This window comes from Panthera uncia (genome assembly GCF_023721935.1).
Source record: "Panthera uncia isolate 11264 chromosome C1 unlocalized genomic scaffold, Puncia_PCG_1.0 HiC_scaffold_4, whole genome shotgun sequence".
Classification (NCBI taxonomy): Eukaryota; Metazoa; Chordata; class Mammalia; order Carnivora; family Felidae; genus Panthera; species Panthera uncia.
In genome coordinates this window covers 70,395,171-70,412,775 of record NW_026057585.1, presented here as the reverse complement: position 1 = coordinate 70,412,775, position 17,605 = coordinate 70,395,171, and the positions used below count along the sequence as shown (strand labels likewise).

Below are 17,605 nucleotides of genomic sequence, written 5' to 3'. Positions count from 1 at the left end.
CTTCCGAGCTGTGAAAGAAATTTTTTAAATAACAAAAACTTTCTAAGACCTAGAGCGACCCAGATCCCCCATTTCCGTTTTCCCATTTCCCAATATACTCATGAGGTGAGTATAGGCTCATAAAATGACGTGTTGTATTTAGATGACTGCTCGTGATTAGTTCATTCAACAAGTCATTATTATCATCCATATTCTGAGGTGGGTCTGGGGAGAGCTGAGAGGAGGGAGAATTTAGGCTAAGAATAAAATTCTCAGATTTTTGAAGGGCCTTCCTACGGAAGAGGGAACTGACTTGTTCAGGTTGGTTCCCGTGGAATATCAGAGTTAAAAGAATTCTGGCCTCAACTATAGGGAGCTACCACAGAGAGTCTCTTCTGTCATCTGGAGGGAAGTGTGGCCAAAGCCTGAGACGTGTTTCTTCATCTTGGTTGTGGCTCTTTGGGAAGCCATGGGTAACAGGTTCTGAAGTGGGAAACCTGGGCCTTGGCCAACGATGGCTTTGATAGCCTCCCAATCAGCCAGGAACCATCTTCTGGGACCAGCTTGGTCACCAAGCCCTCTGTCTGCCATTTGCATATTTTCACTTAAGAAAATGATGTAATTTCTGGGCCCTACTACCTCTGTGAAATCTGACCTTTAACATAATGGTTCCTGCCTGAACTGGGAATGCCTAGTAATACCCCTATCAGGGAATGTCTTCCTTAATCCTGCATAATAGGTTAAGTGATTCTACTCTGCACTTACAGAATTTATTGCATTGTTTTATAATTGTCTATTTCCCTGTCTCTCCCCCAGGCCTGTAAATTCACTTAAGGTAAGCATTATTTCTATATTGTTTATCAGTAATACCCAGCACAGTTCCAAATATAAAGCAGGAATCTGGTAAATGTTTGTGGACAAATGAGGAAACAAACATCAGCAGGGACAGATGTCACTTAACCCAAGGTCGGTAAAGTGGATGCACATCTTCCTAACCTTTGATTCTTAGAGCTGGAATTGAGCCTTCTTCCTCCCGTTGATGTCACCGAGACATTAATCCCAGTTGATTAGTCAGTCAATATATATTTATAGTGTCTCTGTTAAGTGTCAGGCACTGTTTCTGTTGCTAAGGATTCATTGTTGAATAAGACACATAAAACCTGTATCCTTGAGAAGCCTTTATATTAGGGAGGAGAAAAGAGAGGCAGAACAAACAATAAACAGATAAGTAAATAGACAAATGAGAGGCCCTGAGATGGTCTCTCCTGTCCTTGGCTTTGTTATGTCCTGAGTCTGGCCTAAGAATAGGGCACAGCCAACCTTCTTGGCTGTAAGAATGAAGTACACCTACTGTCTATAGATTGGAGGCTTCTTTTAAGGCCCAGCACCAGTATCCTCCAAGGAGCCATCCATGGTCCCCTCAACTTCTCCAGAATGTGCTCTTTCCTACTTGGTACTCTAGAGCTCACCTTTACAGCTTCCAGAACTTTACCAGACTATAAGCTCTTTTTGAACAAAGACCAGGCAAAATGTATTCAAATAATACAACAGTTTAAGAGCTAAGTATATACGTGGTGCCTTACACCGCTGCAAACCCAGCATTTGGCTCCCTCAAGCCTTTGGCTCTGTTGTGATTCCCTCTGTTTTATGGTTTCCCAGAAAACAGCCTGAGTAAAGCTTATTGTGGTAAAACTTCATTGGGAAATACAAGCCCTGGGCAGCAAGAGTTGAGGAGGCAAAGGGAAGTGAGGCAGAGAAGAAAAGAAAGAAAATACAAGGTTGTGTATTATGAAGTTGACCAGAGCTTCAAAAGAAACACGACTAGTTGCTCTCTTATTTAGGCCATATAAAACCATCACTTATCAGGGAGAAAGGGAAAGTTGTGTTACCCCACTACTCCGGTAGCCACAGGGGACACCAGATCCCACACCCTAAAGCACAGTGGTTCAACAGACTAGAAATGATGAGAGGAGTCATAGCCCCTGGTTTGGCCAAATTAGGCCCACTGCAGTCCCATCACTGTGGGCACATTGGAGGCTCTGTCCAAACCTAACCCTTATCCCTGAGGAGGCTAAGACAACCAGATGTGTTAGTAAATGAGGTGACCATAATGGCAGCTGGGCTGCCCAAAAACCCAAGTGGCCAAAGCCCTGGTGTGGGGGTATAGATGGGGCAAGTGAATTTTTGGAGGCAGATGAACTGAGTCCAATACACAGACACAGATATACCTTGGGCAGCCTCCGGGCTTCTGGATTAAGCGACTGAGCTAAAGTGAACACTGAGAGCAGGAGCTAAAGAGACCAAGTTGGTTCTTCTGCTGCCCTTTGAAAGCACAAGGGTGGCCAGCAATCGTAGGGCTTACCAAGCAATGGAAGGGCAGAGAACCCAAGGACCCCAAGAACAGTGCATGACAGCTCCCAAACTTGGCACAGCTGAGACAACCCAAGCTGGGTCTGAAACTATTTTATCTAAGAACCGGGAAAGCTGCTTCTGCTGTTCACAGTCCCTGTAAGCTGCATAAGACAGCATAGTGTGGTTACAAGGAGTATGAGCTCAGAGAAAACCTGTTCAGGTTTGAGTCCTGGCTCTATCTGTAGCAAGCCACTACCTCTCTGAGGCTCCATTTCTTCATCTCTAGAGTGGAGATAATACTAGTACCTACTTAGTAGAATTAAATACAAACATGCTTAGCATGGCATCCAGCATAAGGCATAAAGAGTTCAGTAAATATTGGCTCTTATTACTATTATTCTCGCCCCTCCTCCACACCTCTCTCCAACTCTTCTTCCCACCATGACCACCACCACCACCCCACCTTCTCACCCCCCACCCTACTGCCCACAGTCTCTGCCGCAGAAGCTGTGGGAGCTGGACCTGGTCATGCCTTCTTCACCCTGCTTTTCCCCAGGGCTGTTCCCCATGAGCCTGAGCCATTCATCTCCCTGGTGACCTGAATCTGAACTAAGAGATGGATGTGGGGTGGCTGAGGCCAGGGTGGTAATGTGCTCCCTTATCTCTATGCCCCTCACTGGGGCCTAGTTAATTTTCCCTTTGATTTTAATATAGATTTATTGAAAGTTTCAGTTATCAAAACAAACTGCAGCAGCAAATTGGTGTTCTTTGCAGGCCTACAAGTGCCTATAAAGCTGCCATGCTCGGGAACGAATGGCGCTCTCCGGGAGGTCAGTCATGGCAACAGGAAGTCCCTGGGGACACACACACTGCAGTTTAATATTTTTCTTATTAGCCTTTTTCTTCTTGGCCATCTAAGCCTCCCCTTTAAATCGGAAATCAAATGGAGCCACCTGCCCAGGGAGGCTCTCTTGCCCAAGCTATTCCACTTTGCCTTCCCTGTCCTAGCCTCTTCAGCTCTCATTCTCTGATTTCTCCCTGCCTTGCCCACTGTTCAGAGAGTGTGGTGATTCACATGCCCCAGAGATGTGGCTCACAGTCCTACCCCAACTATGGAAGATTGGCTTGGGCTATCTAGCCACTCTAGTCAGCAGAGGCAAAGCATTAGAAAAGATTGGGGCCCCAGGCCTCTTCTAGATCTGGTGCTCAGAGGGGAGAAAAAAGACAAGGTTTTAAAGCAAAAGAGTTGTTTGGGGGCACCTGGCTGTCAGAAAAGAGTATGACTTTTGATTGCAGGGTCATGGGTTTGAGCCCCATGTTGACTATAGAGGTTACTTAAATAAATAAAACAAGAAGGAAGGAAGGAAGGAAGGAAGGAAGAAAGAAAGTTGTTTTTAAAAAGGCAGACAATCCTGTCAGGATCTATTGAACTCAACAGAAGCAAAAAGGAGATGATGATCCTAGAGACTGGGCAAGTTTTCCTTCCAGCCCCAAAATTGTCTGATTTCATTCCCATTTCCCCACTGCCACTCCCAATATAGCTTCTCCTCTCAATTGCAACTTGATTTTTGAGACCCTCCGTTCTTTGGTCCCAATGTACCTCTCTAAGAACCAGCCTGGTTTCTTGCCTCCATTGCCTTCTATAACTAAAACCACACACTGCCACCTCTAGGCTCTGGAATCAGTCCTAACCTAGGGGAGGGCCTCCATGACCTGGTAACCTTGAGGGCACCATCATCTCTTCTGGACCTGAGCTGCTGCTGGGTCACCTGTACAGGCCACATCTCAATTCCCATTGTCCTCTTCTTGCTCTTAAAAATTTCCTGCCAGTTGGGGCGCCTGGGTGGCTCAGTCAGTTAAGCGTCCGACTTCGGCTCAGGTCACGATCTCGCGGTATGTGAGTTCGAGCCCCGCGTCGGGCTCTGTGCTGACTGCTCAGAGCCTGGAGCCTGTTTCCGATTCTGTGTCTCCCTCTCTCTCTGACCCTCCCCCATTCATGCTCTGTCTCTCTCTGTCTCAAAAATAAATAAATGTTAAAAAAAAAAATTAAAAAAAAAAATTTCCTGCCAGCATCAAGGGCTACACCCTTCCTCAGAACTTGGACTCTGACAACTATTGCTGTGTGGCTAGAGTGGTGGAAGGTGCTAAGGTTTGAATCCAGACAATCCAGGAATTGATTCCTGACTCTGACATTTACTGACTCTGTGACTTGGGAAACATCTTTGTGGTGTCATTGCACCTTGTGTTTATGCCTGCCCTTGTCTGCCTCTGTATCTTTCACCTACAATATTCTGTGGTCCTCAAAGAAGAGGACTGTGTTTTAATCATCTTTATATTCCAAGTATGTATATTTGATGAATAAGCAGTCACCTTATCTTGGCCTGTTTCCTCCACTGTGAAGTGGAGATAATATCTGCATAACCCAAAAAGTGAAGAAAGCATCTACCACAGTACCCACCCTTCTCCTGAGGTTGGTCATCAGCCACCAGTGCTCCCACCTTTTGCCTGTTCCCATCACAGCTTCAAGTTCAACTCTCTCCTACTGCCTGTTAGAGCTTCCTATCACTGATCAGATGTCTGCATTCACCCTGGACCCTTTGGAGTGGTACTGATGTCTCTTCTCCACCAAACCGGGCTCCCTCAATTTTTCCAAACACACTCATGAACTGCTGCCTCCTGGTGGCTCTGTTTCTATTCCATAGACTGCCTTGTAGTTTGTCTGTAGCATTGCAGATATTCCCTACCATCTATTGCAGCTAGTAGCATCAAGGAGTTTATGTTAACATTAATACACCAGTCTTGCTAATTCTAGACCTCTACCTGCTCCTATAGAAATAACAATCCCTAGCAATGTTTCTTTAAAAAGCTTCAGTTGTGCCCATGGATCAATCAAAGCTACTGTGCTCCACTGGTTTCTGTCACTAAGTGCACCATGGATGCTGGCCTTGAATGCCTCTGCCTGATATGCTGAATTCTCATGGTATCATGACCATGTGAGAGCACAGCACTCTCTCACAAAGTAAGAAGAATCCCTCCATATTTCACTTAGCTAAGAGGATGTGAAGCCCTACAGCAGAATGTTTGAGCTCTTAAGTGTTTCAGAGACAGCTCTTTCCACTTATTTAACTCATTCTGCATGAGAGTAGCTGGGATAGGGTGAGTTTATGTAAGAACCATCACAAAGAACCAGAGCCATGGTCCTCTTCAACCATCAGTCTTACTGTGGAAATTGGCTCCTCTTCCAGACTCCTCCCTCCTCTATCATTAAGCCTCTCTCTCCCAAGCTCTGCTGGCCCTTCTAGCAATCTGGTGTTCATTGTGTTGTTCACATACCCCTACTCTAATCATGTTGGTGTATACTGGCCAGGTTTGGTTCAAATTTATTTTTTTCTGAGAGGCTTTGTACCCCCATGTAAAACAGTAGATTCAAATAGATGTTTAGGTCAGGGGGTATTGCCTAACTCCTCACAGTGGATGTAGCCCAGTATCAGCCCCAACCCACTAGGACCCCCATTACACTGCATATTTCCCCCAAGATTTAGTGAATAAACTTGTACTGCCTGCTACTTTCCTTGATCTTCCTAGACTAATACAGCCTTGTTCTTCCACTGGACCCCTTGTGATTTCATAGTTCTTCCTTTCTGGTCTTGACTTGGCCTTCAAGTGCTTTACAACTCAGGCTCCAACCTACATTTCCAGCCTTATTTCCTAGTAGTTCTTTACCTCCCCCTCTCTTCCAGGACAAAAGGACTAACTATTACTCATCAAGGTGCTTTGTATTTCCTTACCTCCAAGACTTTCTTTGCTGGTGGTGCTCTCTCAACTAGGAGTAACCTCCCCATTTTCAACTCTACCACTGAACCCCCAGAGAAATGTGCTCTGCCCCAGGAAGCATTTCCTGATCCTCAAGTGATTGTTCCTTCCCCTCTCTGAGCCCCAAAACCCATCTGTGTGTCCTGTGCAGCATGGCATCCACAGGACCAGGGTCTTGCTCAGTGTTCTTTTTTTTTTTTTTTAGTTGACTCCACATCCAACATGGGGCTTGAACTCACAACCCTGAGATGGAGAATCATGTGCTATACTGACTGAGCCAGCCAGGAGCCCCTTGGCATTTTTAATCTATAGGCAGTGCCTGACCACACCCCTCAGGACCTGAAAATGCTGTGGGGCTTTTAGGAGGCATCTGAAGCCTTCAGGGGGATCTCCTCCAACAACCTCAACTAAACTAAGAGCTTGAGCCCACTCTTCTTAAAGTGTGTAATTTTTCAAGATTCAACAACATTCTTTGAATACCTGCTTTGTGTTAGGCTCCTTGAAAGCACCGGACAAGAGCATGAGCAATAGACACAGTTCCTGCCCTCGTAAAGCTTACACTATAATGAGGGAGACACTGGTAAAGAAATGTGTCACTTCAGAGTGATAACTGTGATCATAGAGACAGACCACTTACAATGAAAGTTTGAAAAGGAGGCACTAATCACAGCTGGAAAGGTTTAACATTGAAGTCCAGTGTGTTTTGAGTAGTAATTTCCCAGACCAAGGAGTGGGGGGAACACAAGAGTGAAGAAGACAGGGCATTCCAGGCAATGGGAATAACATGAGCAAAGTCATGAGGCAAAGAAATGGCCTACATGTGGATGGTAAGAAACTCAGTGCTATGGGAGCAGAACATGTGACAGAGCCAGTGGTGAAAGAGGAGTTTGAAGTAGGCAAGGGTTAGATCATGCCTAGTCTTTTTTTAAAAAAAAATTTTAAGGTGTTTATTTATTCTTGAGAGAGAAGGGGACAGAGCATGAGAGGAGAAGGGTCAGAGAGAGGGAGACACAGAATCCGAAGCAGGCTCCAGGCTCTGAGCTATCAGCACAGAGCCTGACGTAGGGCTTGAACTCAAGAACCATAAGACCTGACCCAAAGTCGGCGCTTAACCAACCAAGCCACCCAGGAGCCCAAGATCATGCCTGGTTTTAAAGTAAACCTTCTTAATGGGTTTGGACTTGAGCTTGAGGGTGTTAGAAAGCCACTGACAGGTTTGAAGCAGAGCAGTGCCTAGGTCTGTTCTGTGTTAGAGCAGTGCTTCTCAAACTTTAGTGTGCATTCCAGTCACCTGGGAATCTTGTTAAAATGCAAACTGATTATGGGGTCTGGGAAAAGCCTAGATTCTGCATTTCTAACAGATTCCTTAGTGATGTTGATGCTGCTGGTCCCCAGGCCTCACATGGAGTAGCAATCCCTCTGGCCCATCTTCCCTAAATGCATCCACTTACATCTGCAAGCACAGAACATTCTTTCTGCTGAAAATGGTCCAAGGCTGCTGTGGCTCTTCGCTTTTAAGAAGTGCCTATCTTTTAGAAGCTGTTTATTGAATATGTATTTGCTATATGTCCGTCTAGCAGAGGACCAGGGGCAGGGCTGGGGGGCTGAGAGAAAACAAAAAGCAATACATTTTCCTGCCCAAAAGTATTTGGTATCATCTCCGAAGAGGCAGCTTTCCCTGAGCTGTCCTCTGCCAGACCTGTCATAAACATGGTAAATGAGGCCTGTCTCAGTGGTACTCCCTGGGGCCCCCACCACTTCTGCAGCCCCATCCAGAAATGAGCCTGTTTATCCCTAACGGTTGTCTCTGACCTCTAAATCAATTCCCTATCTGATACAAAAACTCCAATCCTCCCAACCAGCCTCCCAATCCTCGACTCTGACAGTTTTTAAGACTGGAGGTGGTATATGATGACAGCCATTCCCAGCCCAGGCTCTGAAGTCAAACTGCCTGGATTCATAGCCCAGCTATACTACACATTAGCTGGGTGACCTTGGGCAAGTGGCTTAACTTCTCTAAGCTTCAGTCTTCTCACCTGTAAATTGGGGATAATAATTATTTCTGCATCATGAGGTTGTTGTGAGAATCAGTATGTCAATGCATGTAAAGCATAGCCTCTGAAACATGCAGAGAACACCCAATAACTGCTAGCTATTATTTTCATAAATATGAAAACTTGTGTGTGCAGAAGCTTATCAAAGCCCTTTTGGAAGCCTGTATAAACAAAAGTCCCTGTCATCCTTTATCTACCTATGATGGCTTTTCCTGCTGGCATTAGCCCCTCTCTAATGCTGGGGAGCCCGAGGCAGCCTTGGAGGTCAGTGCAGAGAAGCCTTGCCCTTGGGAGGAGGCAGTCCTTGGGGCCACTTTAGGGACAGGAGGCTTCAGCCTACGAAAACTGAGGCTCTGTGTTGGAGAGGGATCTTTTGTGGATCCCCTCCTACCTCAACCTCATCCCCGCAGTGTCCCCTCTGTCCGGGGTCACCCAGGCTGCCCCTCCTTCTGGCTGCAAGGAAAGAGGCAGCTTCAATCATTCATCTTAATGTCTCTATTAAGCAGGGTTATGACCAGGACGAGACAAGAAACAAGGTCTTTTAGTGTAAAAACATGGCTCCCAGGGCTTGGCCTCAGGGGACTCCTCCCCTGCACTGCTGCTGCTCCCAGATACCACTGCTGGAGGGCCAGTTGAGGCCCCAGATTGAACAAAATGATTCTGCCCTGAGTTCTCTTTCTCCCTTTCCTTCCTGGATCCTTCTATGGGGCTGCCCAGAGTTTTCTTTTCCAAAGAGAAGAACGATGACTTGGCGTTTAGAGGCAGCCACGAGAGTCTTGAAGCTATCTGTTCAGGCCTGCACCCAGACTTGGGATCACTATTCTCATCACCTTCTCATCTCTTGCCAGCAATGTGGAAGCAGTTACAGCCTTAGCCACTAGGCCCTGGGCACAACAGGGCCTCACCTGGAGTCTGGGCTCAGAGCCTAGGGGATAACAGGAGTATTCCTGATTATGGAAAGATCTTAAAAAGACCATACCATAAGTCCCCATCACTCATATTAGAAGTTTAGGAGCTACTGGTGGAGTCAGCATATGCTGGGACCTGGGGCCTGGGTTCTAGGGCAGTAGCTGTCCTCCTGAGGAGCCCCGCGCTTACTGATTCTTACTTACACCCATGCACAGGCAGGGATTTGTGAGCAACAGCAGGATCAACCCCCTCACCTGGGAAGAAGGGCTGAGTCTCCTAGAGAACTAGAATCAAAAGGCCTCAAAAAGAGCATGTGCACAGATCCAGCCTTCAGAGGCATAGAAAGAGTCCCCAGATAACTACTCCCATAGTTAGTAATGTCCCCGTTAGAACACAAGTCCTTTAGCTAACCGGTGCTGGAGGGTAAGAAAGTAGAACACAGAGAGGTCAGGTACCAAAGAAGGAGACAGGTCCTTCTCAGCAACACTCCTTGCTGACCACAGCCCTCCCAATCCTCGGGCCACTGACTTCTATTTCCCACTGTGCTGCTGCCTTCTCACTGGTCCTGGAATTTCCCTCTCTATCACTACTTACCCTAAACGTGACCTTTCTCTGCGAGCTTCCCTGAATTGGCCTTCCCTGAGGTGGGCTGGCAAAGATGAAATGCCCTAGTGTGGGGCCAGGTAAAAACGCGTTCACATCCTGGCCCTACCTTGTGACCCTGTGCAAGTCAGCGCTGCTCCCTGAGCTTTAGTCTGCTCTTTTGTTCTTAAGATTTTGAGGAGTCAATGAGACAGCATGTATGCATTTGTTTGGCTTAGTGTAGAACCAGGAACACTGTGGAAAGGGAGAAGGGATGGAAGAGAGAACTGGGAGTCTCACTCAGGGTGTGTGGGTGAAGGGGTCTTGACTAAGGATGGCTGCAAGAGCAGGGGGGCTGTGGAGGGAATGCCAGAGCAGCTGAGGGCAGCACAAAGTCAGAGTGAGTTAGCGCTGGTCCCAGGGGCTGCATGAGCCAGGCAGGCTTTTACAGAGATATCCAGGGAACAAGAAATACCAGCAAGGAAGTTGCCCCATTAATAAATAAGAAGGTGGGAAATTAATGATGGTCTGAAAATGGCTGAGCTACTGAACTCGTTCTTTAAATCTGTCTTTAACAAGAAAAATAAAGAAAAGAGATTTGGCCAATTAGGAGGTAATGAAGACATTGTAGAAATAGCACCTGACAAAAGCACACGTGGTGGTGGGGGTGTTGCTGGGTGAATATCCAATGGCTTTGACCCTGCTCCCTTCAAAAGGAGAATGCCAGAGAAGCAGGGGGGCGGGGGGGGGGGACAGCCATCACTGCAGGGCCTGGGAAGGGGGGGCAGGATACTTACTGTCTCCTGAGGAGGCTGGAATGAAGGTGAGAATGGGGGGTGGAGGGGACAGTTAGAGGTATAAGAGGAGGCCCAGAGAGGAGAGATCTCTAAGGGCAGAGAAAACCAGAAGGACCCTGATTAGAACTACAAAAGAGCTAGGTCCCTTTTAGGGAGTCTATGCCTATAAATGGGAGAAGGGAAGAGGAGAGGGGGCATGGGAGGGAAGGAAAGAGAAGTCAGGGGGGCCTGAGGGAGAGAGGGAAAGGTAACTGCACAGAGAAAGGAAGATTAAAGATGGTACTTGGGCAGGGCTTAGAGAAGCAGCTGGGGTGGAGGGTGGGAGGAAAAGGGGCCCTTTTGCTAAGTCGAGGAAAACCATATTGCTAGCCAGTTCTAGCCCTCCACTGAGGTAGGTGATCCACCCAGGGAGCAGAATGGCAGCCTCTGTGACAGGTGGCAAAAGGATAGAGGGCTCACAGGTTGAGTTTACTTAAGCAGGGGAGCTCAAGAAGTAAGGGAAGAGGAAGCTAGAAAGATGAGGGTGAGAAAGGAGTCTCAGAGCAGCTTTACCACTGTGGGGGAGCTTTTGGGGGAAGGAGTGTGAGGGCAGCATAAAGTCAGAGTGAGTTAGCACTGGTCCCAGGGGCTGCATGAGCCAGGCAGACTTTTACAGAGATATCCAGGAAACCACCCAGGGTCACTGCTGTAGCAGTCCTCATCCTAGCCACACTCTATGAGGAGGTAAGAAAGGATGGGTGCCTATGAGACCAGCAGTGCCACAGAGAAGGCCATTTAAAGGAAGGCTCTTGGGAAGATCTAGGCAGGGAGGGAGTGCAAGGCCTTGAAGGAAGGAAGGAAGGAAGGAAGGAAGGAAGGAAGGAAGGAGAATACAGATCCATCTACTCTAGCCACCCTTCCCTTCTCCTACACAGAAATAAAGGCAGTCCTATAGCTAGGAAGGGAGCCTTCTGCTCCCTCAGCCCTCGCATCCTTTTCCAGGCCAGAGACTCCCTCTCTTGTAGCCACTGGATCCTACCTTTGGACTAACCTCCCTCCACCCCCACCCAGGGAAGCCAAGACCCACAGCTCCCCAGGGACAGATGTGGTCTGGTCTAGGAAGCTTACCAGCTCCAGAATGTGTCCTGAATCTGCATCCGGAATTCAACCCAAAGTGGCTGGGCTATAACAACACTGACACCGTCTGCATGGGGGCATAGGGGGTAGGAGCAATGAAACTGCAGGAGAAGGAGAGGGCAGCCAGTGATGAATAGGGGCAGCCAGAGCCTCGTTAGAGGGGGGTGTGGAGAGGCTGGCCGCTGCAGGGATGAGCCCTGGGCCTGATTTATCATCTTCAGAGCTGATCTGAGCGAGAGGGGTTAAGTAGCAAGTTAATGAAATCCACAGATGCCGCTAAATGGGGAGAGCGGGGAGCACCAGGCTAGAAGGGGTCCAGGAGGGAGGCAGGCAGGCTGGCCACTGAAGAGGGGATTCATCTGGAGGGGAGAGAAGATAGACATGTTCCCGCTGAGGGGGATCCTCTCATAGTCTCTGAAATCCAGTTTGGGCCAGCCAGAGAGAAAGAGGTTAGACAGACAGCAGGGATTCAGGGAGAACCTAGGTCCCATCCCAGGGACATCCTCAGTCAAGCTTCACAGCCCCCTGCTCCAGTCCCAGTGGGCTTCAGCAAACACTTACTGGGCGGCCCCTGAGCCCCTGAGACCAGGAGGTGAATCAGAACAGGTCTCTGCCTCTCTTTCCCCCAGGCTGATTGGTGAAACAAGTAACTACAGTTCGCTGTGATAAGTGCAGTTGAGCAACACAAAAGGAGGGAGCAATTAATTCTGACAGGGGAGGGCAGGGAGGTCAGGATGACATTAAAGCAAGGCTTGAAAAATAAGGGTTTTACCAGGCAGAAAAAGGAAAAGTGGGATTCTGGGCAGAAGGAACAGCATGAGCCAAGGCCAGGAAAAGCACAAAGGAAGCCAAGGGAAAGGGAGCTGACCTGGCAGAGATGCCTGTTCAGGGAAGGGAAGGGGCAAGGGGAATGCTACCAAAAGGCCTGTGTGTTCTACCACAGGGCTCTCAGCTGGGGGCGCTGGGTGTTGTAAGGCCAGCGGGTCCAGATCCTATGGTGGTCCTGTAGTGGTCTGAATGCACAGGACAGACACGGGAGCAGCACAATCCTGGCCAAAAGAGCCCCTTCTGCATGCTGACCTCATGCTCTGTCTCCAACAGTAAGCCTGGACCTCCATTCTAGGGCTGACACAGAATTAAATAAAGTCATCCATAGAGCTTTTGGCACAGGCCTGGCACACAGTACATGCTTACTAAATGTAAATTATTATTTTGGTAGTTAATATTACCAGGCTTAACTAAAAACAAAAACAAAAAACCAAAAACAAAACTGGGTTAGTGTAGGACTGCAGCTCCAAAATGCACCTAGGGGACAGGAAGACACGTGGTTACTTAATAGGTAAAACTTGGGCCCATGGCGCAGAAAGTAATCAATCACTTTAATGATACAGTGGGACAGAGTACTTCAGACCTCAAGACTGAGATCCCCAAGAAGGGGGATCATCAACACTTCCGTCCAGACCCAAGAGGGGCAGCTTTGGGAAGCAGAGGAGAGCAGTTTGCATCTTAGGGCCAAATAGCCAAGCCATCTTATTCCTCCTTCAGCCCACAGAGCTACCTGGGCAAATGAGTGCAGCCTTTTCTATTGATGCCCTCCCTTTCCTACCCTTGTCCTGAGCAGCAACCCTGTCCTTATAGAAGAACCTCCCTAAGAGAAGTGGCAAGGGTATAGCAGCAAGACATCTGGTTCACTCATTTTTATCCTATAGTAATTAGGTATTCACTGAATGTTTGTTGGATGAAGGAATGGATGAGCTAGTAAAAATCTTGAAGCTCTTCAGCAGAGCACAGCACAGCCATAGTGAAAAACCTCCCCCTGCCCACCATACACACACACACACACACACACACACACACACACACAACTCTTTCCTCATTCCTCATTCTATCTCATGGCAGCTGGCATGAAGAGATTGGCTGATAGTGTGGCTATTTAAAGATTAGGCCTTGGAGTCAGACAGTCCTGGAATTCAGACTTTGTTCTTAAGGAGCACCAACTCTGTGCTCCTTAAGAAGTTACTTAACCTCCCTACATCTCAGCTTCTTCTGTAAAATGGGAATAATAATAATAGTGCCTACTTCATATGTAGTATAGATTAAATTAATAATTCATAACAGTTTGTGTGAAGAACTTAGTACAGTGCCTGGAACAGAAAAAGTAATTTACACAGATGGAATAGGATTTAATCAAATTAAAACAGTAGTAGAGAAAACATCTTAATTCCCCTTCACCTCCATTTATCCCTTCAGATCTTCTCTGGGTGCCTGTACTCCCTCTGCTGTTGCATGGTTTTTCAGACAGGTCTTATAACTTCATCCTCTCACTAAAACTGAATTCTGAGATCCGCTGAGTTGTGAGGTTACTCGGGCCCAGTGACAGTCCATCCTAAGATAGAAGAGCTACATGTGAGCTCTTGTATGGGTAGAACTGGAGGGCACAAGCAAGCCGCAGCGCAGTATCACAGGCTCCCATGTCATCTACCACCGGTGCAGCCAGTGCCTCTCATCTGCACATCTAACTTGTACAGAGGGCTTCCTTATGACCAGAAAATAGGAGGGAAAAGCCCCACCTTAGTTCACGGGCGGGTTGATGCAGTATGTGAGTACAAGCTGAAATGGACAGTGGCTATACTGAAAGACAGTGGAGAGGGAAGATCCTCCCAATGGGCAGGGCCCCTAGTCGTTTACTTTATGTAAAAAGCAAAGGGATTCAAGGATAGAATATTTATGGACTCATGGGCAGTGGTAATGACTGTGCTAACTGGAAGGGGCAAGACTGGAAGGTCATAGACAAGGAGGCCTGGGGTAGTAGCCAGTGAACAGATATATGAGAATGGGCACAAAGTGTGAAGATCTTTGTATTACATGTTAGTGCCCACTAGTGAGTATCCACCATGGGAGGGAATTAAACCATTAAGTAAATAAAATGACTCAGCCCACTGATACCAGTCAGCTTCTATCATTGGCTACCCCAGTCTCAGCATGATGAATGCATAGATAAAGTAACTATGATGGCAGGGATTTTGGAAGTTATGCACAGGCCCAAGAGCATGAGTTCCCACTTACCAGGGCTGGCCTAGCTACTGCCACTGTGGAATGTTCAATCTGCTAGTCACAGAGACCAATGCAGAGTCCCCAGGATGGCACCATCCATTGAGGCGATCAATCAGCCAGTTGATGGCAAGTTGATTATTTTGGGCCCTTTCCATTTTGGAAGAAGTGGAAATTCACTCAGGAATAGATCTATATTCTGGTTATGAGTTTGTGTTTCCTGCTTACAGGGCTATAGCCAGTGCCATCAAAAGAAAGCTTATAAAGTGCTTGATCCATCAGCATACAATCTTATATGCTACCTACCATATCATACCAATGGATCTACTTTATAGCAATGGAGGTGCAAGAGTGAGCCCATAACATAAGGTCCATTGGTTGTGTCACATGCTACAGCACCTGGAAGCTGCTAACCTAATCGAACAATGCAATGACCTATTAAAGGCACAGCTGAACCACCAGCTAGGAGATGATACTCTATGAGAATGGGGCACCATCTTTTTGGATACTGACTCTCAACTGGGGACAGTTTTGCCTCCTAGGGCAATTGGGTAATGTCTGGAGACATTTTTCATTTTCTCCACTGGAGGAGGGGAGAAGGAGAGGTAGTGCTACTGGTATACAGTAGGTAGAAGTCAGAGGTGTGCATCCTACGGTGCATAGGACAGTCCTGTCCCTCTCCTCCCCACCCCCAAATAAAGAATCATCCAGCCCCAAATGTCAATAGTGCTAATATTGAGAAACTCTATTGTGGGACACAGCATGCATTTTAAATCAAAGACCTTTATATGTAGATGTGTCCCCATTGGGGTCCAGAAACCAAGGTCTCATTATAATTACTCCCAGTGATCCACTTGTGGAATACGTTATGCTGGGCTTTGCAAATTTAGAATAGCTGATTCCCAAAGGGGAGCATTTCTGTTAGAAGACACAGCAAGAGTCCCACTAAACTATATGAGATGGCTGCGTCCTGGCTTCTTCAGGTTCTTCATGCCAAGGACACAGGCAAGAAGAAAAGTCACTATATCTTGGCAGAGGTAATTGGCTTAGATCATCAGGAGGCAGTAGGGCTGCTGTTACACAATGGGAGCAGCCATGTGATTCATGTGACACTTGATCTGTTAGTACTCCCTTCTCCTAATTTAATGGTATAGGGACAAGTGCAACAACCCCAGCCTGAGAAGGGCATGGTAACCAGTCTGAGATCCCTCAAGGATGTGAATCTGCATCATGCCACAAACCAAACTACCATGACCAACAGATGTGCTAGCTGAAGGTGAAAGGAATCTGGCATTGTGAACAGAGAAGGAGTGAAATGGATAAAAGCTGTGACCCTGAGATCAGCTCCAATAGTGGGGTCTGTAATCATTCTTCAAACCTTCCTCTTCTGTAAGTTTCCCCTGGGAAGAGAGGCCCACTGAAATCCTGGAGGATGTGCTCTCAGAACTAATATGAAAAAGTGAATCCAAGTGGTACCAGGGTAGATTACAATGAATGCAGTGATCTGCTGCCTTTAGGAATGAAGGACCAGTTCCTCCAGTTGCTGGGAGTGCTGCTAGCAGCCTTCAGCTGTTAGCCTTGTTGGGGGATGGCTGCTGAAGAAAACTTCTTTGTTCAAGGTCCTATCTCCTTCTAAGGACAATTTGCATCAATGACTGATCAATACTGAGACATAAAGATCCACCCGACTTGTCCCAACTCTGGATGACTCTGAAAGACCATCCCAGCTCCAGGACTTCCTATGGGACTAGCTGAGGACTTTGTTGGGAGTGCTTCACAATTCAGCTTCTCCCTCTGCCTAATCAGGCTTCCTTCTATTGGTGTTGATCCCAAGAACAGTCTATTAAACATCTTGTATGCTAATCTTTGTCCCGGAATCTGCTTTCTAGGGAACACAACACATGACAGTCAAAAACAAAATAAGACCTCTATTCATATTGAGGTTACATTCTGGGGTGGGGGGGGGAGGAAGCAGGCAAAAAACCATAAGCAAATAAGTAAGTTAATCATTAAGTATGTTGGAAGATGATAATTGTGATAAGTTCTAAGGAATAAAGAATAAGTAGAACAGAGTAAGGAGATCAGTAGTGCCTGGGTATAGGAGTTGGCAGACAGGATGCAGTATTAAATCAGATGCCAAAGCAGGCCTCATTGAGAAGATGAGATTTCAGCAAAATTTAAAGGAAGTAAGAGAGTTGAACAAGTGGGTATCTGGAGACATTCTAGATAAAGAAAAGAGCAAGAGCAAAGATCCTAAGGCAGGACCAATGTGTTTCAGAAGCACCCAGAAAGCCAACGGAGGTAGAGTGGGGTGAGCAACAGGGGAATACAATGACAGGAATAGAATTTAGGAAGACAATGTGAGAATAGAGGGTCAGATTATGTAGGGTGATCTTAAGGGTGATGATTTTTGCTGTGAATAAAATGAGAACAGTATCTGACTCATCTTCCTCCAAGAAGCCCTCCCTGACTGTCTCTGGCTAGATGTACTCTTTCTGGCGCCTCCTCTGTGCTCTCATAGCCTCCTGGGCTTTTGCCGTAGTTGTGTTTATCACACTCTGTTGTAATTGCCTTATTGTCTGTCTGTGTTACCCACTTAATCGTGTTGGTAATAGGGGATCATTGTGAGGATATAGAAAGAAATAAGGAAGTCAAGACATAGCCACACCATGGGACTTCACAGAGCCTATTGAAACTCTGAGAACTCTGTTGTTCAGGACGCAGTGTAGTGCTAGAAATTAGGTGTTTTCATTACTGCCTCTGAGTGAGCATTCATTGATCTCCACTCTTGAATTTCACCAGTATAGTCACTTAGTACTCTGCCCTTGCTTCAGCAGCACCTAACACTTATAATTAACATGAGTTTACATTTTCCAAGAAAAAGGATCTAATTGACTTGGCCACATCCCAGTCAGTAACTCTGTTGGGCAAATTTCTTGCTAGGCCACTTCA

The 17,605-nt window shown here is 46.9% G+C and overlaps 1 long non-coding RNA gene across 1 annotated transcript; it reads left to right on the top strand.

Annotated features, from left to right (window-relative positions):
- Position 1: 1 nt before the first annotated feature.
- On the top strand, positions 2-16,516 carry LOC125912666 (uncharacterized). The gene is made up of 3 exons (XR_007454802.1): positions 2-105; positions 796-814; positions 16,273-16,516. It is a non-coding gene; the product is annotated as an uncharacterized LOC125912666 (long non-coding RNA).
- The last annotated feature ends 1,089 nt before the right edge of the window (positions 16,517-17,605 follow it).